We start from the raw sequence: 18407 nt of genomic DNA, 5'->3' as shown, positions 1-18407 counted from the left end.
TGGAAGATTTTAAATATGACACCATCTATCTGATGGGTAATTTTTGCTCCAGCTGTTATAAGAGGATGTAACTGGGGAAATAGCACAAGAGTTAACAAACTCTATAAGGTCTCATTGGATCTTCACCCAAACTCAAACTTGGTCCAAACAAAACACTTTGACAATATTTAGGTGTGAGTGGGGGAGTTAATACATGATGTTTTCTCTTTTCTCTTCTTTTTCACTTTCATACACCTCTGGGTTGATGGTTTCTGGCCAAGGCCAGAGGTACTAAAATACCACAAGAAAGGAGAACTTTGAAGTGATCATCTGTTCAGCCAAGAAGGAGGTGGTGCTGCCCAAAGGTTCACCAGGAATGCAGTCTTCTGGAGCTTTAGACAGAGTTCCTAGGAGGCCCCCAGAGACAGACAGATGCCTTGGAGTTGATTTGGAGAAACATCTGAACTTCTGGATGGAGTTCTGAGCCGAGCCTGAAACCCTATGGGAGCCTTCATTTGCTCCCAGACAATCCATGGAAACACCTGTTCCAAGTCCGAGCTGACTGAACCACCACCTTTGATTTTGGAAAACTCAAAGACCAGATCTTGAATCGCCCTTTCAGAATGTACCCTGGAATTCCTTGTTCTCCAGTGCAATTATTTAGATAAAGTTATTTGACCATGTGAATGACAGATCTGAGAACATGATGATTTTATTGATAGTTCCTACCGGACACTTCTGTGGCCCAGCAGCATCAGCACCTCCTGGGATCTTGCTAGAAATACTAAACCTCAGGCCCCACCTCAGACCTGCTATTTCAGAATCTGTAATTTAGCAAGATCCCAGTTAATTAGCATGCACATTCCAGTTTGAGAAGAGCGGCACTAGGCAAGCTTAGTCAAATATGCTGTGTGCTCCCATTTCTTGATATTGTGCCTGTGACAGGCGTCCATCGTCAATCAGAGAATCACTTCCTTCTGAGATCAGAATCTTCTCAAGTCATGGTTTCAGGTCATAGTGACCAATCAATGGGAGTTGGCCCAAAATTCTACTTGTCTTCCATACTGGTGTCCACACTTGAAGAAAACTCTGTGGCTCTTTTATTTCCACCCATATACACATCATACATGCCTGATAAATGTTTGTGGAATGAATGTGTTTTCTCCTAGCCTTCTTTCCTGTGATATTCACATGATTCCGGTCCATATCACAGAAAATCAGAACTTCACTGGGCATCTGGGAAGTTCAGCAGCTGTTCTAGGTGTTGGGTTTTGCTGTTGGCCATGACCTATTGGAAGGTTGAGGTGAGGTTGGAAAGATGTTAGGGATGGAATGAAGGCACATGGGAACGCATCTGGCTGTGGCACATGGACCTCAAACCATGCAAGTTTTCTTTTTTCTTTTCTTTTCTTTCTTTTTTTTTTTTTTTCTTTTTGAGATGGAGTCTTGCTCTGTCTCCCAGGCTGAAGTGCAATGGTGCGATCTCAGCTTACTTCAACCTCCGCCTCCCAGGTTCTAGCTACTCTTCTGCCTTAGCCTCCCGAGTAGCTGGGATTACAGGTGCATGCCACCATGCTCAGCTAATTTTTGTATTTTTAGTAGAGACGGGGTTTCACCATGTCAGCCAGGCTTGTCTCAAACTCCTGACCTTAGGTGATCCACCCACCTCTGCCTCCCACCCTCTGCTGGGATTACAGGTGTGAGCCACCACACTTGGCTGCAAGTTTTCTTCAGGACATGGCCCCACAGAGTCCGGCTCTACAAGGTGGCTGCTGTGTGAACTAGGCTACATGCAGAAACGGGACTGTGGGGGGAGTCAGCAGGGATGGCAGACCCACAGCCCTCTAAGACATAGCAATAATGATTATAAATAGCATCCTTCTGACGGCCTTTTGATGTACTGTCCAAGGCCAGGTGGAAAATCTTTCCTCCCCTGCCTTTCCCCACTAATCACCTTCCCCTCATTTTTCAATAAAGATTCTGAGCCCAGTCGGTTCCTTGTCAGGAGCATTTGTTTCCCATTAGAATACTTTTTGCAATTTCGGTTTGTTATGCTAGATAATTGCTTTAATAACAAACCGAGGAAAGACTTTTGAACATTTTAGGAAGTAACTTTTTTTTTTTTCTTCAATGAAAATTAACAGAGACTGACAGAGAATTTGGGAATAGTGAAAGAGAAGAAAAGAGTGGTTGGGGAAATGGGGGTTTGGGGGAGTTCAACCAGGATGTATCGGCCAGTGGGTGCAGGTGAAGATCATCAGCAGGCAGAGAATTGTCAGGGGCCTGGATGCTTGTGAATGGAAGGGGAAGTTTAAATATTTGGCAGGCTTGCTGAGGGTAAGCGTGAAGCAACTTTACCATTTTGTCTTTCTTGTGATTAAAAGGGAGAGCACTCCAGCGTGTGTTGTCTTCCCCCCGTGGTGGGAAATGCATTCGGGAGCCATGTCCTCATAGAATTTGCCCATCATAGCTAGAAGTACCCAACGTATTCTGTGTGTGAGTGATTCATTAAAACATGTGAAATGGCCTAACAAATATATGTGTTAATATATGTATATATATTGTTAAACATATATATATAACAAATACATATGTTAAATAGCAATATTTGTTCAGAAACAAGAGTGCTAAGTATCCTACATAATTGCTCTTCTACATTTTGCCATGTTAAAAAAAATCAAGAATGGATAACACTTATAGAGTGTTTACTATGTGCCTCAAACTGGTCTAAACCCTTTACATATATTAATGTGTGTACATTTAGCAGTCAGCTCATTTTTATCTCTATTTTGTGGATGAAGAAACTGAGACGCAGAGAGGGTAGGGTTAAAAATGCACAATGAGTAAATGGCAAATACCTATTTGGGTGCTGGAAGTCTGACTCCACAGTCTATGTGTTCAGCCTCTCCATGTGCTTTGTCTCAGTGATAATTGCAGAAACTGTAGTATTGGGCTACCTTGTATTGATCCCCTGCTGTAAAAACAAAACACTAAGTAGCGTTTATCAAAAGCCCTGTGTGTCAGGTGCTGAGCTAAGGCCATTGCATGAATAATAAGTTGGAGGATGGTGGGGGTGAGACCACTGCAGTTGCCCAGGAAGTATCGATGTTATTCCGGTCTAGGGAGTGGTGATTAGGGGAGGTGACCAGATTCAAAATATATTAGGAATATTTTAGGATCTGTGTATATAGGACCTAGCAACTGATCAAGCATGGGATGTGAGCAGAGAATGATGTTCCCATTGTATGAGAAAAACAACACTTGATCCCTGGGGAGGAGGACTCTGAAAAGACTCCTACTCTGGCAACTGTGGGTGATAAATCAGTTTCATTTCTTCCGCCAAATCTGTAGAATAAAAACAGCTACGGGGTAGAGAGCTGGCTTTTTATCCAATGCCATGTTCCATAGTGTCCAGAACAGTGCCTTGCACCATTGAGGCCCTGGATTGATAGTTGCTGAATAAATAATTGGAAGTGGCTGCCACAAGAACTGAGACTGCATCCGGACTCACAGGATGGGAATCTGTCAACATTGGCTGTGGGTGTGGAGAGGAGACATAGAGAACGTATCCTGTTTATCTAGCGTCCCACGAGGAAATTTATTTATTCTTTTGTTCATTCATTTATTCAATCACTTATTTATTCCACAAACATTTATTGAGCACATACTATGTGTCAGGTCCCTGGGCAGAACTCAGGGATATAGCATTTAAAGCAACAGACATCGTCTGTTCCCTGGTGGAAGCAGGGGACCTTGACTCAGTATTTTATCAGATCCAAGGGGAGCTTATGACCCCAAATCCTGGACTACCATGAGGTCAATTGATCCTATTAGTGCCTAGAATCAACAAAGGACCTTTCTGGAAGAAGTAGTGCTCAGTGCTTCCAGGAGCAAAGGTCCTGAACTTTTATGACCCACTTCCCCTTGTTTCCTTCACAAAAGTATGTTGACTTACAGGCAAAACACAACAGCATCCACAAGCAGAGGCCAGGAGCCTTGTCTGATGTCTTCAACTTGTTCTACTGTTCACTGGGTCGCGCTGCCAAAGCTCAGACTGAATCAGCTTGTCCAGCTATAGAACGGGTTCATGTATGTTCATTAGAGAGCCTTGGGGTACTTTGGCATGGGCATCTCAGGGGCCCTGGAAACCGGTAATGATCATAATAACCTGTGATACTTGCACAGCTCTCCAGTCTTTTCAAAGAAAGCAGCCACACCTAAATTATTTCACAACATTTTGGGGACAGAAAAAGTAGGGTTATTATCCCAATTTTACGGCTCCAGAGACACAGAGCCGTTCAGAGACATGCCCAGGTCCCCAAAAAGAAAACTGTGATAAGGTTGATGTTGAAGGGACTTGGAAAAATGAATGAAAGAGAATGAAATAGCAACACAAACGTGTGTGCAAGTGCTTGTGTGTATGTGTGTGTGTGTGTTTCACTCCCTAGGAACCTCATGGCATGTTCATGGCTGTGAATGACTACTTTTTCCCCTCCCTCCCTCCTTCCCTGCCTTCCTTTATTCCTTTCTCTCTTTTTTTTTTTGTAGTATTTATTTATCTCAGTGATTAATATGTTAACTTCTCCCTTTGACTAATATGTTAAATTCTTCTGCTCAGTGGAAATTGTATTTCCTCATTGAAAGCTAGAGGCAGCACTGTATGCTGTAGGGCAGGGATCCCCAGCCCTCAGGCCGTGGACTGGTACTGGTCTGTGGCCTCTCAGGAACTGAAACACACAGCAGGAGGTGAGCAGCAGATGAGGGAGCATAACCACCTGAGCTCCCTCTCTTGTTAGATCAGCAGCGTCATTAGATTCACATAGGAGCGTGAACCCTAGCGTGAACTGTGCATGTGAGGGATCTAGGTTGCGTGCTCCTTTTGAGAATCTAACTAATGCCTGATGATATGAGGTGGAACAGTTTATCCCAAAACCACCAACCCACAATCCATGGAAAAAATTGTCTTCCATGAAACCAGTCCTGATGCTGAAAAAGTTGGGGAACACTTACTGCTCTAAGGCAAAGCTACACCCAGGGACAGTTGGAACAGAGTGGAACATGGTGCAGAACACGCATGAATTCAGGGGTGCCGGAGCCAGGCAGAGCTACAATATCTGTCTCCAGTAGCAAATGAGGGGATGATCCCAAGGGTGCACAGTGGATAAGAGACATGAGAAGCCATCCCCCACAGGAACTCAGCTTCCCGAGCTCACTTGGAGTGCAGAGTTTTATGTGCTCAGGTTGAGGAAGCGCTTGCTTTTCCTCTCCCACTTGCCAAAGTTCTGTGTCAGGAGTTTCCAGACTTCAGTGTGCCTAGGAACCACTCAGGGAGATCATTAAAAATGAACACTCTGGGACCCTGCTCCCAGAAATTTGAACTAAGTAGGTTGGGGGCAAGGCCCAGGAACCTGAATTTTCACAAACAGCTAGTGTACACACCTCACTTAAAGAATGATCACAATATGTTGACATGACACAACTTGGCTGTGATAGAAAGGTAGAGGTTAAAAAAACAGGAAACTGAAGTCTCAAGCAGAACTGTCCTTGTCATTGGGAGTGTCACTGGGGATGAATATGCCCTCCTTCCCTTCCCTTGAGTTTGAATGTCTGCTTCCTATCAGTTGGTGGGACCTGAGGAGGCCAAGTCAAGGAAATTTTTTTGTTTGTTCTTCAATGTTTTCCAACTTGAAGTAGAGTTTGGGGAAAGATGGGCGAATAAAAAACAGGATTGGTGAGAGAAGATGGTATGAGAGATCAAGAGGAAGAGGGAGACGGTATTTATTGACTACCTACCGTGTGTGAAGTGTGTTATGCATATTGACTTCAGTATCTAATATCTATAGCTCCTTAGGATGGCTGGAATAGGCTTTGAAGGCAGGCAGGTTTGTGTCCTAATCTTGACTCTGTCACATGTAAGCTATGTGATCTTGAACAACTGACTTCACCATTCGGAACCTTGGTTTCAACATCTGAAAAATGGGAAGAGTTATAGCATCTACCTTATAGGATTGTTGTAAGAATCAGTTACCCCCACCCATAAAAAATGTATTTATTGAGTAACTTCAATGGATCAGGGATGGACAGAGACACCAAAGATACACCAGTAGGCAACTTAGGGAGAAACCTTACCCTCGCAGGACACATATTCTAGTGGATATGCACAAAATTCTTGGCATGAGCCATGAGTGCACGTCATTATCACCATGGACACTGAAGCTTGGGAAGCTCAAGTCGCTTACTCCTGGTCCCACAGTTGGTTAGAGGCCAAGCAGGGATTTGATTTTTGGCATGTTACATTCTAAAGACCCTGCTCTTCAGACTCTCCCTTAGTCAGGGGACAGAAGAGAAAACCCAGTTTTAGAATCCATGGAGAAAAGTAGAACTCTCAAAGTAGAGGAACGAAGATAGGTCTTCTGGAAGGTCTGCTTGGAGAAAAAAGACAAGCCTAGGCTGGTGTGACTCATGGGCCCTGTTGCTCTAACAAAGCTTTTTTTCTCTTCCTTTCCCTGGGAGACTTGGAGTTAATCAAGAAACCCAAACAGGAATGACCCAAGATTGAACTAGTCTGGCAAGGAGCGGTACAAGGAAGAAATCAGCCAAAAGCTGAATCCATTCCAACAAACAAGGGTATTCTTGGGCATGGGCCAGGGTAGCACCAACTCTGAGAGCTTCTACAGCATAGTCTAGCAGAGGCAGGAGAGGAGCGGGAAACTTATTTTTGAACTTGGAGCTCTCAAAGACGAGAAGAAACCTAGCTATTCTTAGCTGTGTCTGGGGGCTTAGCAAAAGCTTTCTTGCTGAATTATAGACAACAAGAGCATTTATTAACTCACTCCCTGTTGCAGCCTGGCTGCTAAGCAGATTCCAGGAGATGTTATCTGGAAGGTGCATCACTGTGTATAAATATTTCAGAGGTCAAGACCCAACACAGAGCTTGAACTTTTCAGGTCCTGGATGTGTTTATCAAGGGATGGATGTTTAGGCTTCTTTTCTGGGTGTTGGGTAATCTTGCAACCACTTTGGAGAGCTGCTAACAGCAAATTCTGGTTGCCTTACGAGGCTCAGAATGAAGTCCAGCAAGCATCAAAAAAAAAAAAAAAAAAAATCTGCTTGCACGGATAGGTTCTGATTTTGCATCTTTAGAGCATTTTCAGACAAGTGTCCGTAAATCAAAAGGTTAGAAAATCTAACTGTTCCCTGAGGATTTTCTACAGAAGTGTTTCTAAATTTTTATTATTGTGGAATGAATATTTGGAGAACTTATTAAAATGTAAATTTTGTTAGGAGGTCCAGGGTGGGACCTGAGACTCTATATTTCTAACCAGCTTCCGGGTGCTGTGAATCCTGTTGGTTCTTGAACCAGAATTTCAGTGAGAAGTTTCTAGGGTCTTTTGACTGGCTTCTTATAGCCACATTGCATATTATACTGGCTGGAAAATTCATTTGTATCAGTTAGGAATACATTGAGCTGCAAGTAATGGAACACACAGCTTCAGTGGCTTAAATAGACAAGGAATTTTAAAAAATTAATTATTTTTTAATCAACAAATAAAAATTGAATATATATATAGTATATAACATAAATATGTTTTGATATATATATATATAAACTGTGGGGTAGCTAACTCAGTCTAATTAGTATATTCATTATCTCTCATTTCTGTGTGTGATGAGAGCTTTTTTGTGTAATAAGAACATGTAAAATCTACTCTGTTAGCAGTTTTCAAGATTACAGTACACTGTTAGTAACTATAGTCACCTTGTGTACAATAGATATCCTGAACTTCTTCCTCCTCTTTAACTGCAATTTTGTGTCCTTTGGCAAACATCTCTCCTGCCCCCAGCTCTTGGTAACCACCATTCCACTCTCTGCTTCTATGAGTTTCACTCTTTTTCAGTTTTCATATAAAAGTAAGATCATGAAGAATTTGTCTTTCTGTGTCTGGCTTATTTCACTTAGCAAAATGTCTTTGAGGTTCATCCATGTTGTCACAAATGACAGGACTGCCTTTTTTTAAATGCTTAAGAGTATTTTATTGTGTTTATATGACCCCCAAATCACAGGCAACAGAAGCAAAAATTAACAAATAGGATTACCTCAAACTAAAAAGCTTATGTACAGCAAAGAGAACAATCAATAGAGTGGAAAGATGACCTACAGAATAGGAGAAAATATTTTCAAATTGTATGTCTGATAAAGGATTAATACTCAAAATATATAAGAAGCTCCTAGAACTCAAGGAAATTAATAACCTGATTAAGAAACAGGCAAAGAACATGAAAAGACATTTCTCAAAAGAAGACATCCAAATGGCCAACAGGTTTATGTAGACATGCTCAGTATCACTGATCATCAGGGAAATGCAAATGAAAACCACAATGATTTATCACCTCACACCTCTTAGAAAGGCTATTAAAAAAAAGATCATGAATGTCGGCCAGGGTGTGGAGAAAAGGGAGCCCTTGCACCCTGTTGGTGGGAATGTAAATTGGTGCAGCCACTGTGGAAAACAGTACGGAGGTTCTTTAAAAAACTAAAAATAGAACCATTCGATCCAGCAATCCTGCTTCTGAATTCTATACCCAAAGGAAATAAAATCAGCAAATCAAAGAGATATTTGCACTCCCATGTTCACTGTATTATTCATATCAACCAAGACATTGAATCAGCCTAAGTGTCCATCAATGGATGAATGGACATAAACGACAGATTTGGAAACTACCATATAAAAGTCCAGAGAAGGACCATTCCAGTGGCTCCCTGTTAGCATCAGTGATCCCAAGTTTTTCATTCTTCTTCTCCTCCATGCATCCTCAACATAGAAATGGATGGAATGTTTTATGCTCTTGTAAAAATTTGTATGTTGAAATCCTAATACCCAAGATACTGCTGTTAGGAGATGAGGGCTTTGGGAGGTGATTAGGTCATGAGGGAAGAAGCCTCATGAATGGGATTAGTGTTCTTATTTAAGGCGTCTGAGAGAGATCCCTTGCTTTCCCCTTCAGCCACGTGAGGTTACAGTCAGAAGACAGCTGTGTATGAAGATCAGTGCCTCATCAGACATGGAATCTGCCAGCACGTTGGTCTTGGATTTCCAGTCTCCAGAACTGTAAGAAATATTTTTTTGTTGTTTGGAAGCCTCTCCATATATGGTATTTTGTTATAGCAGCTCAAAGACACACACAAATGCAAAAATGCCTGTTGCAGCTTCAAGCCCCGTGTCCACATTAAAGTTACGAAGAGCATCCAGAAAGGGTTTTTTCCCAAGACCCTCAGTTATGTCTCTTTGGTCAACACTGAGTGCTGTGGCTTTCTGGAACTCCACAGAACCTGGGATCACAAATATTATAACTAAGTACCTTGCTACCCTGAACAATACTGCAGTTCTGTTAAGTTGAGGAAGAAGGGATGGGGTGGATATTGGGTAGGCAGCTAGTAGTATCTGCCACCCTGTTTCTTAACAATCTACACCTAAAAGCTACCATTGGAAGCAACTGGACACTGCTGAACTTAAAAAAAAATCTACCATTATTAAGAGCTTAGTATGTGCTAGGCACTGTTTTAAACAGTTTATATGGGTTATTCTATTTAGTCCATAGAACCCTTTGAGGTAGAGATTCTTAGTATTCTCAATGAACTTGTTTCAATTTCTCAAATATGTCATGTTACTCTCTACCATGGGGCCTTTTTATGAACCATCCCTATTATCTGTAATGTTCTCCTTGAATCCCCTTTGCCAGATTGTGTGCTGGTAAATGTTTAATAACTGGCTTTCTAGGTGGAGGTGGGTGGATAATAAAACAAAAACCTCATCTACAGCCCTTGCCAATTTCTGTGGCGTAAATACTCCCACCATGGCCAAGTTTCAAGCTACTAACGTGATGTCACTGGACACAAAGTTGGGAAGAGAAGGACCATAGAACCTAATTATATGGCATTTCCACCATATAGTTATAATCATTATAAGTGACCTCAGAGAAAAAATAGTAAAACATAGTAAGAAAATCAGGGAGTGATAAGTTGTGAGAATTTATTGCTTTGTTTTTAATGTAGCATTTAAAATTTTATGTTTGTATAATTTAATTATTAATAAGTACTGTGCTTAATAACCAGCTTGCACAGTTCCTGAACATTGCACTATCAGTTCTCACGAGGCATATGGGCAGGCTTGAGCATACCACATCTGATGTCCAATTGATGCCTACTCTTTCTTCAGATTCCACTTCCTTCGCTTCCTAGGGAAGCCCTCCACACAGCTCATGCCACGTGGTCTCACAGACAGAACTCGTCTTCATGGGATTTAGTATTAGGCTGATGCAGTTACAATAGAATTATAACTTTGCATTTATTTGTATGAGTCTTTGAATCCTGTCCCATTGGGCAGGATTCTGTCTTTATTCTTTCCTCATCATTCTATTCTGGGAACCTTCCAGTGCCAGCACATAGCAGCCGTATAAAAATTATTGTCAACAGAATGAGGGCAAAGAGAGACACAGGAAGGTAAAAAAAAAAAAAAAAAAAAAAAAAAAAAAAAAAAACACACATCTGGTCACTCATGTTACTGAGCTGGGATAAATACTCAGGACTATTCAATTTCAGAGTTGTGTGTATGTGTATGTGCATGCGTATGTGTATGTGCACTCATGTGATTGTGTTTGTGCAAGTGTATGTATGTGTATATAGCTGCAGGATTGCAGCTGGAAGTGAAAGTTGGCCTACATATTGAAACAAAATCAGTTGATTAACTAAATACCATGATAGGGTAACATATAGGTTCTGATTCCATCTTTATGACAATCTTTATGAAAACCTTTGGGACAACCTTTTGTAATTTCTCTCAAGGTTAAGAAACTAAACATTTTAACCGTGGCCAGGTGCTGTGGCTCATGCCTGTAATCCCAACACTTTGGGGGAGCCATGGCAGGTGGATCAGCTTGAGCTCAGGAGTTCAAGACTAGTCTAGCCAAAACGGCAAAAAGCCATCTCTACAAAGAATACAAAAAGTAACAAGGCATGGTGGTGTGTGCCTGTCATCTCAGCTACTCAGGAGGCTGAGGTGGGAGGATTGCTTGAACCTGGAAGGTCAAGGCTGCAGTGGGCCATGATTGTGCCACAGCACTAGAACCTGAGTGACAGCGCTAGACCCCGTCTCAAGCAAACAAACTAAAAATTCTGATTGGCTCAAGGCAATCACAGTCAATCCAATCTCTTGGTCTGCGATTGGTTGATGAGTAGGCATGTGACTTTGCTCTGGGCGGAGGGGGGGAGGGGGAGTGGGCGGGGGGAACAAAAAAACCTGAGGGAAGTCTCTTGGGTGCTCATGAGAATGGTGTTCTGCTCTTATAAAGGAGGAGAGAGGATAGTGATGAAGCAATGATACAACACTTATACTAATGATTAGCTCCCTGGAGGGAGTAGACAGGGAGAGAGAGATAATTGGAGGTGGGCATACAGGAAGATTCCATAGCTCAATTAAGTATTGTTTCTTTCACTCATCAATGAGTTATAGGAACATTAATTAATTTTATTCTCCTTTAAACCCAATATGTCATATACATTACATATAAACTACGTAGACTTAAAGTCATGTATAAGTGTGTGTGTGTGTATATGTATATATGTGTATATATATGTGTGTATTTATATATGTATATACTTGTTTATATGAAATAATTCAAAATAAAAATATGCAAAAATCCCCAAAGATAGGAAAAATAGTCTATTCTTTACCTGGACATTATTGTATCTGGAAGAGATGCTGAGAACTGTGGTACATGGCTAACAAGTAGAAGAAGCTGCTAAGCTTGGATCCATTCTACTCTTTCTTCTCATTCTTTTAATAAATGTTCTTTGAGCATCTATGTGGCCAGCATTGGGCTGCATCAAGACTATAATCATGAATGATTCGGAGGTTTTTGATGATTTGTTTAGGCCACTGAGTGAACTGATGTTGGGGTAGTCTGCCTCTGAGTGACCTGTTTTGCCAGCTTTTACACCTCTATAGATACATAGATGTACATATATAAACATTTTAATATTAGACATCACTTTGAATTGACTTGATCTGTTGCCTGTAACTGAAGTCCTGACAGATGCAGGCTTTAGCATGTTTTGCTTGCTTGTCTCATGGCTAGATCCCCTGCGTGTCCCTGGTGTCTGGTTGTACGTTGGTAAGTCGAAGCTTGGTGCATATGAGCACATGCCTGTGATTTACAAGCCAAAGGGACAGGAGCTGTGAAACCATTTATAGCAGCCTCCAGAAGATAGCCAAGCAGGAGGGACTGGAGTCGAAGACAGACTCTTTCTGGTCCCTGGAAAGAGCAAATTGATGAGTTTCAGTTACAAAGAATGGCTTAACATTGCATACATCATGATTAAAAGAATGCATGATCTCTTTCTTGATTGGATCTAATAAAACCTTTGTCTATTAACTAATAAGTTAAAAAATGACATGCAAAGCCGTTTGAGTTATAAGCCATAAAGCAATAAATAAATGAAATTGCATTTTAGAAAAAAGCCCAGGCTTCAGGCAGTGCCAGCAGGAGGCCCCTGGGAAAGGCTCTCTGAACAGAGATTTGGGGCTTGATTACATCTTGTCCCTCATTTTCATGCTTCCTGCTTGTGGGTTTCAACTGAAACTTCAGTTTGGCTTCCTTATCCCAGCTCCAGGAAAACCTGCTGACAAACCTGACTTCCCACAAATACCTTTAAGTTCCAGCTGGGGTGGGGCCTGGAGAAAACCCACGTATCATCAGATAGATACTCTGTGATCAGGCCAGGCACAGTGGATCACGCCTGTAATCCCAACACTTTGGGAGGCTGAGACGGGCGGATCACAAGGCCGGGAGTTTGAGATCAGCCTGACCAACATGGTGAAACCCCGTCTCTACTAAAAATATGAAAATTAGCTGGGTGTGGTGGTATGGTGTGCACTTGTAGTCCCAGCTACTCGAGGCAGGAGAATCGCTTGAACCTGGGAGACAGAGGTTGCAGTAAGCCGAGATTTTGCCACTGTACTCCAGCCTGGGTGACAGAGTGAGACTCCATCAAAAGAAAAGAAGAAGAAAGAGAGAGAGACAGAGAGAGAAAGAAGAAAGAAAAAAGAAAGAGAAAAAGAAAGAAAAGAAAGAAAGAGAAAAGAAAAGAGAGAGAGAGAAAATAAAAAGAAACTCTGTGATCAGTTTGGTACGTCAATCAATGAGCATTCATTGCATATCTACTATGTCCCAGGTCTTGCTCTCAGTGCTGGCATACACAATGAATAAGAAATACTCTCTTTCAGTAATCGTGGCTAAAATTTAGGAAGTGCTTACTCTGTGTTAGGCACTATTGTAAGTGCATTACATTTTTACTCCATAAGACATCTATGCAGTAGGTAGAATTTTTAATCCTCATTTTCCAGTTTGAAAAAAGCTGAGGTCCAGAGAGATGAAATGATTTCCCAATATCATACAACCAGTACACAGGGAGCTAGTAAGTAAATTAATATGTTAAAAATGGAACTACTGGTCTTTCCTAACGATATGTCTTGCTCTCAGCCCAACCTGTTCCACCTTCTGCACATAGGCTTCTGAAGTTGAGTGCTATTGACATTTGGATGGGACCATCCTTTGTGGTGGGGCGCTTTCCTGTGTGTTAGAGGATGTTTAATAGTATCCTTGGCCTCTACTTATTAGATACTAGCAGCACCTCTGAATTTGTGACAATCAAAACTATCTCCAGATATTGCCTAATGTCCCCTGAACCTCTTTCCTGTGGCTCTCATCAACTTCGGAGTCCTCCATGACTCTTCTTTCTCTCACACCCCTACTCCCCAGGCATTAGGAAATTCTGTTCTCTTGTCTGTCATGCTCTCCTCAGAATCTGACAATGGCTCTCCCCTCCAGCCTAATCCAAGTCACCTTCATCTCCCCCGTGAATTGTTTCATCAAATTTCTATTGTTCTTCCAGCTTCTATTCCTTTCTTCTACAATTTATTCGCAGCAGAGCAACCAGAGGAATGCTTTTGGAGCATAGTTCAGAGTGTGTCACTCTCAGCTCAAAATGCTGCCACGGCTCCCCAGTTCCCTTGGAGTGAAAGCAAAGTTCATACAGTGCCCCACAAAGCCCTAGCTGTTTTGTTTCCCTCTTGTCTAGCTCCTTGGAGGGGTGCCTCTCTTACTTCATTATCCACTATACTCCCTGTCATTCAGTCTGCCCCAGGTTACTCTGGTTTTCTTCCCATTTCTCCAAAACACCGGATATATTAGCTCAGGCGGCCATAATAAAATGCCACAGACTGAGTGTTCTAGACAATAGAAAGGCCTTTTCTTCAGTTCTGGAGGCTAGAAGTCTGAGATCAAGATTCCATCAAGGTTGGTTTCTTATGAGGGCTTATTTCTTTTTTCGAGATGGAGTCTCACTCTATCCCCAGGTTGGAGTGCAGTGGCGTGATCTCGGCTCACTGTAACCTCAGTCTCCTGGGTTTAAGCAATTCTCCTGCCTCAGCCTCCCAAGTAGCCGGGACTACAGGCCACCACACCTGCCTAATTTTTATATTTTTAGTAGAGATGGGGTTTCACCATGTTGGCCAGGATGGTCTTGATCTCCTGACCTCATGATTCACCTGCCGCGGCCTCCTAAAGTGCTGGGATTACAGGCATGAGCCACCACACCCAGCCATGAGGGCTCATCTTCTGACTTACAGAAGGCTGCCTTCTTACTGTATCTTCACATGGTTTTCCTCTGTGCTCAAGTGCTCCTGGTCTCTCTGCCTGTTCTTATGAAGATGCTCATCCTGTTGGACTGGTGCCCCACCCTTATGACCCCATTCTGCCTTATCACCTCCATGCAGGTCCTCTCTCCAAATACAGTCACATTAGTGGGTAGGGCTTCAACATATGGATTTTATGGGGGCACAATTCAATTCATAACATGAGAATACTCCCACTTTTACACTGGCCATCTCTACTCTGGAATGCTCCTCTACCAGTTATCTACACGGATAACACCCCCTCTCCTGGCAAGTTCTTACTCAAAATTTCCCTTCTCTGTAAGAACCAACCACCCTCATTAAATTTTTATCTCTTCCGTCACTCGCTTCCTTCCACACTCTCAATCTCTTTCCCTGTGCCCTGCATTTTCATTTTTGCACAGCACGATGTGCGCCTTCTAGTATACTATTGATTTTGCTAATTTATTATGCTTACAGATGACTGTCTTGGTGGTCCATCCTATCACTGGAATGGCAGATTCATTGTCTGTTCTGAATACAAGGGTATCCCACCTGCCAACTAAAGCACCTTGCATAGGATAATGCTTAATAGTCAGTGAGCCAATGGAGACAGCGTGGATTCAGGCTTTGATGCTGGGCGTTGCAACTCTAGGACCAATGCTCTTAACATCTAACAATATTGCCTCACAGGCTAGGGTGGGGAGGAAATAAACTAGTAGATAATTCCTAAACAGAATGATTAGTGAAATAATTAATTTATGTGCAAAATGCAAGGTTAGCAGAAAAGACTGTCAATGTCTTTGCCTGCCTGGGGCATGTGTGTGCATGTGTGTGTGTGCATGGGTCTTGAGGAGCAGGGTATTATTCAAGAAGAGTTCCCAAAAGAAAACCTGTAGACACTTGCTCTTTGAAAACATCAAAAGTAGCTATTTATTACCATTACAGAAGAATACATATTGGCTGTCAAAAAATCAGAAAGTACAGATAACCAAAAATAAAATAAATTGCTATGTTCTCATCATGCTTTAATATGTTCATATGCATGGATTTCAGAACTATATTTGTATTTTTGTGCATTGAGATGGAATTATGCTGCAAATGATAACTTGCAGTCCACGTTTTCCATCTCCCATCTTTTAGGGGTATTCTTTTTTTTTTTTTTTTTTTTGAGACGGAGTCTGGCTCCGTCACCCAGGCTAGAGTAGTGCAGTGGCATGATCTTGGCTCACTGCAAGCTCCACCTCCCAGGTTCATGCCATTCTCCTGCCTCAGCCTCCCGAGTAGCTGGGACTACAGGTGCCTGCCACCACACCTGGCTGACTTTTTTTTTTTTTTTTTTGTATTTCTTTTTTAGTAGAGACGGGGTTTCACTGTGTTAGCCAGGATGGTCTCAATCTCCTGACCTTGTGATCCTCCCGTCTTGGCCTTCCAAAGTGCTGGGATTACAGGTGTGAGCCACTGCACCCGGCCAATGTGGGCATTCTTGAATGGGTCTTGAGGGATGAAGAGGAGTTTGCCCAGCCAGCAGAGTAAGGAAAGGTGCTTCTAGCAGAGGTAGGAGGATGTATGAAGGCACACAGAAGGGAATGAGACAACTTGCCCTGCTTCAGTTGCTTCACTTGAGCCCACTAGAGTATAAGGTGTGGGAAAAACAGATGTAAGGCTGGAGAGAGAGACTGGAGAGGGATCAGGAGGACATTATGCTCTCTAGTAAGAGTGTGGCTTTGTCCTGTGAGCAGGCCCACGTGTTTCCAAGTGTGAAACATAAGCCTCCAACGGGATGTGAGAAGATTTTAGGAGAAAATGACACAGAATCGCTTGAAGAGAAACTTACTCTCTTTATCATGTCTTTGTTTTTCTAACTAAGCGGAGCAGAAGTCTCTGTTAGTGCTAATATGCCCTTAACACCCCTCCAGCACTTGTAATCTCCCAGCTTTAATATGCCCTTAACACCCCCCAGCACTTGTAATCTCCCAGCTTTAATATGCCCTTAACACCCCCCAGCACTTGTAATCTCCCAGCTTTAAAAAAGAGGAACATCAGGCTCCAAACTTTTAATAATCAACTACTTAGAATGTTACAAAATAATTTTGCCCCATTTGTGGTTATTTTTACTGGTATTCAATCATTTATTTCATAAATATTGAGCACCTATTAATGTGCTGGGCACGGTTCTAGGTGCTTCTATGTATGGCAACTGAGTGTTTTTTATTTATAGTGATAGTATAATATGATTATGGTATAATATTTCTTTGGAACATGCTGTGGGCTGAATTGGGTGCCCACATTTTTATGATGAAATTGTAATTTCTGGTAGCTCAGAATGTGACTGTATTTGAAGACAGGGCCTTTAAAAAGGTGTTGAGTTAAAATGAGGTCATTTTGGAGGGCCCTGATCCAATAGGACTGATGTCCTTATAAGAAGAGGCAACTGGGGCACAGACAGGTACAGAAGGAAGACAGAGGAAGAAGATGTCATCTACAAGCCAAGGTGGGAGGCCTCAGAAGGAACCATCCCTGCCAACACCTTGATCTCAGACTTCTAGCCTTCAGAACTATGAGAAAAGAAATTTCTGTTGCTTAAGCCCCCTAGTCACTGCTACTGTGTTAGTACAGCCCTAGGAACTAATACCATACATAAATCCGTTTATGTTATAAAAGCAAGTGCCTTTCAATGAATAATGTTAACTTATTTTATCAGTGGAATGAGGACAAGGCAAAACTCATGAAAGTAAAACACAAAATCATGAGCCTGCAGTACAATTCTTGAAGGTGAGAATGGAATAACTAGATTCGTAGGATACCCAAGAGGTACGGAGAGCCATGGTTGAGTCTAACACAAGGGACCCATAACATCCGGTCTAAGGGCCCTTGACTGCTCTTTTTTCCAGATATGGGAAACTGTGTTGTAGTTGAGATATATCCACTGTCTCCGTGTTTGTCGGCGCCTAACCTGCCCGGTGTAATGAGGAATCTGACTCAGAGTCAAATAGTCCTACATGAACCCTCCCCTCCAGCCAGACCTGCCCCATTGCTCTCTGGTTCTGTGTTTCCTTTACCCACCTGGCCTTTGCTTCTGCAGAACCTTCTGCATGGCAGTCGATGAGACCTTCACTGCGTGTCTTCAATTCCCACAGTGATAGAATGGACTTTATTAAAAATGTTGGTTCCTGCCTTTATGGCATCTTTCCTAAAGAGATTCTTCAGGTGGGAGAATTCTAAATGCCTGCCCCATTGATACCATGCTCATCACATGGGTTCCTTTGGCCGGTGATGCATGAGTGACGAGCACCTCTGAGCATGAGCCTTAAGAGCCCCTGAGTGTTCCATCACCATCAATCTTTTTCCTGGAAAAAGGAACAAGACTGAAAATATCTCAGACAGAGACTGCTCCTTCAGCCTGGGCCCAGAATCTACAGTTGAGCTGAAGCTGACCCACAATGGCCATAGTGTATGTGAGCAATATTTTCACATGCCCCTAAGGGATTTTCCTGTTAGCATAGCATAATATAACCGAGGATGACTGATACGCCCTGTCATTCTTAATTCTTCTTCTTCTTCCTCTCTTTCTCCTCCTCTTCCTCACCCTCCCCCTCCACCTCTCCTCCTCCTTCCTTCTTCTTTTTCTTCTTCCTCCTCTTCCCCCATCCCCTCTCCCCCTCCCCCTCCCCCTCCCCCTCCCCTCCTCCTCCTTCTTCTTCTTATTCTTCTCCT

The sequence above is a fragment of the Macaca mulatta genome, chromosome 11 (genome assembly GCF_049350105.2).
Source record: "Macaca mulatta isolate MMU2019108-1 chromosome 11, T2T-MMU8v2.0, whole genome shotgun sequence".
NCBI classification, from domain to species: domain Eukaryota; kingdom Metazoa; phylum Chordata; class Mammalia; order Primates; family Cercopithecidae; genus Macaca; species Macaca mulatta.
The sequence above is the reverse complement of the archived record's forward strand: the minus strand, read 5'-3'. Positions refer to the sequence as shown.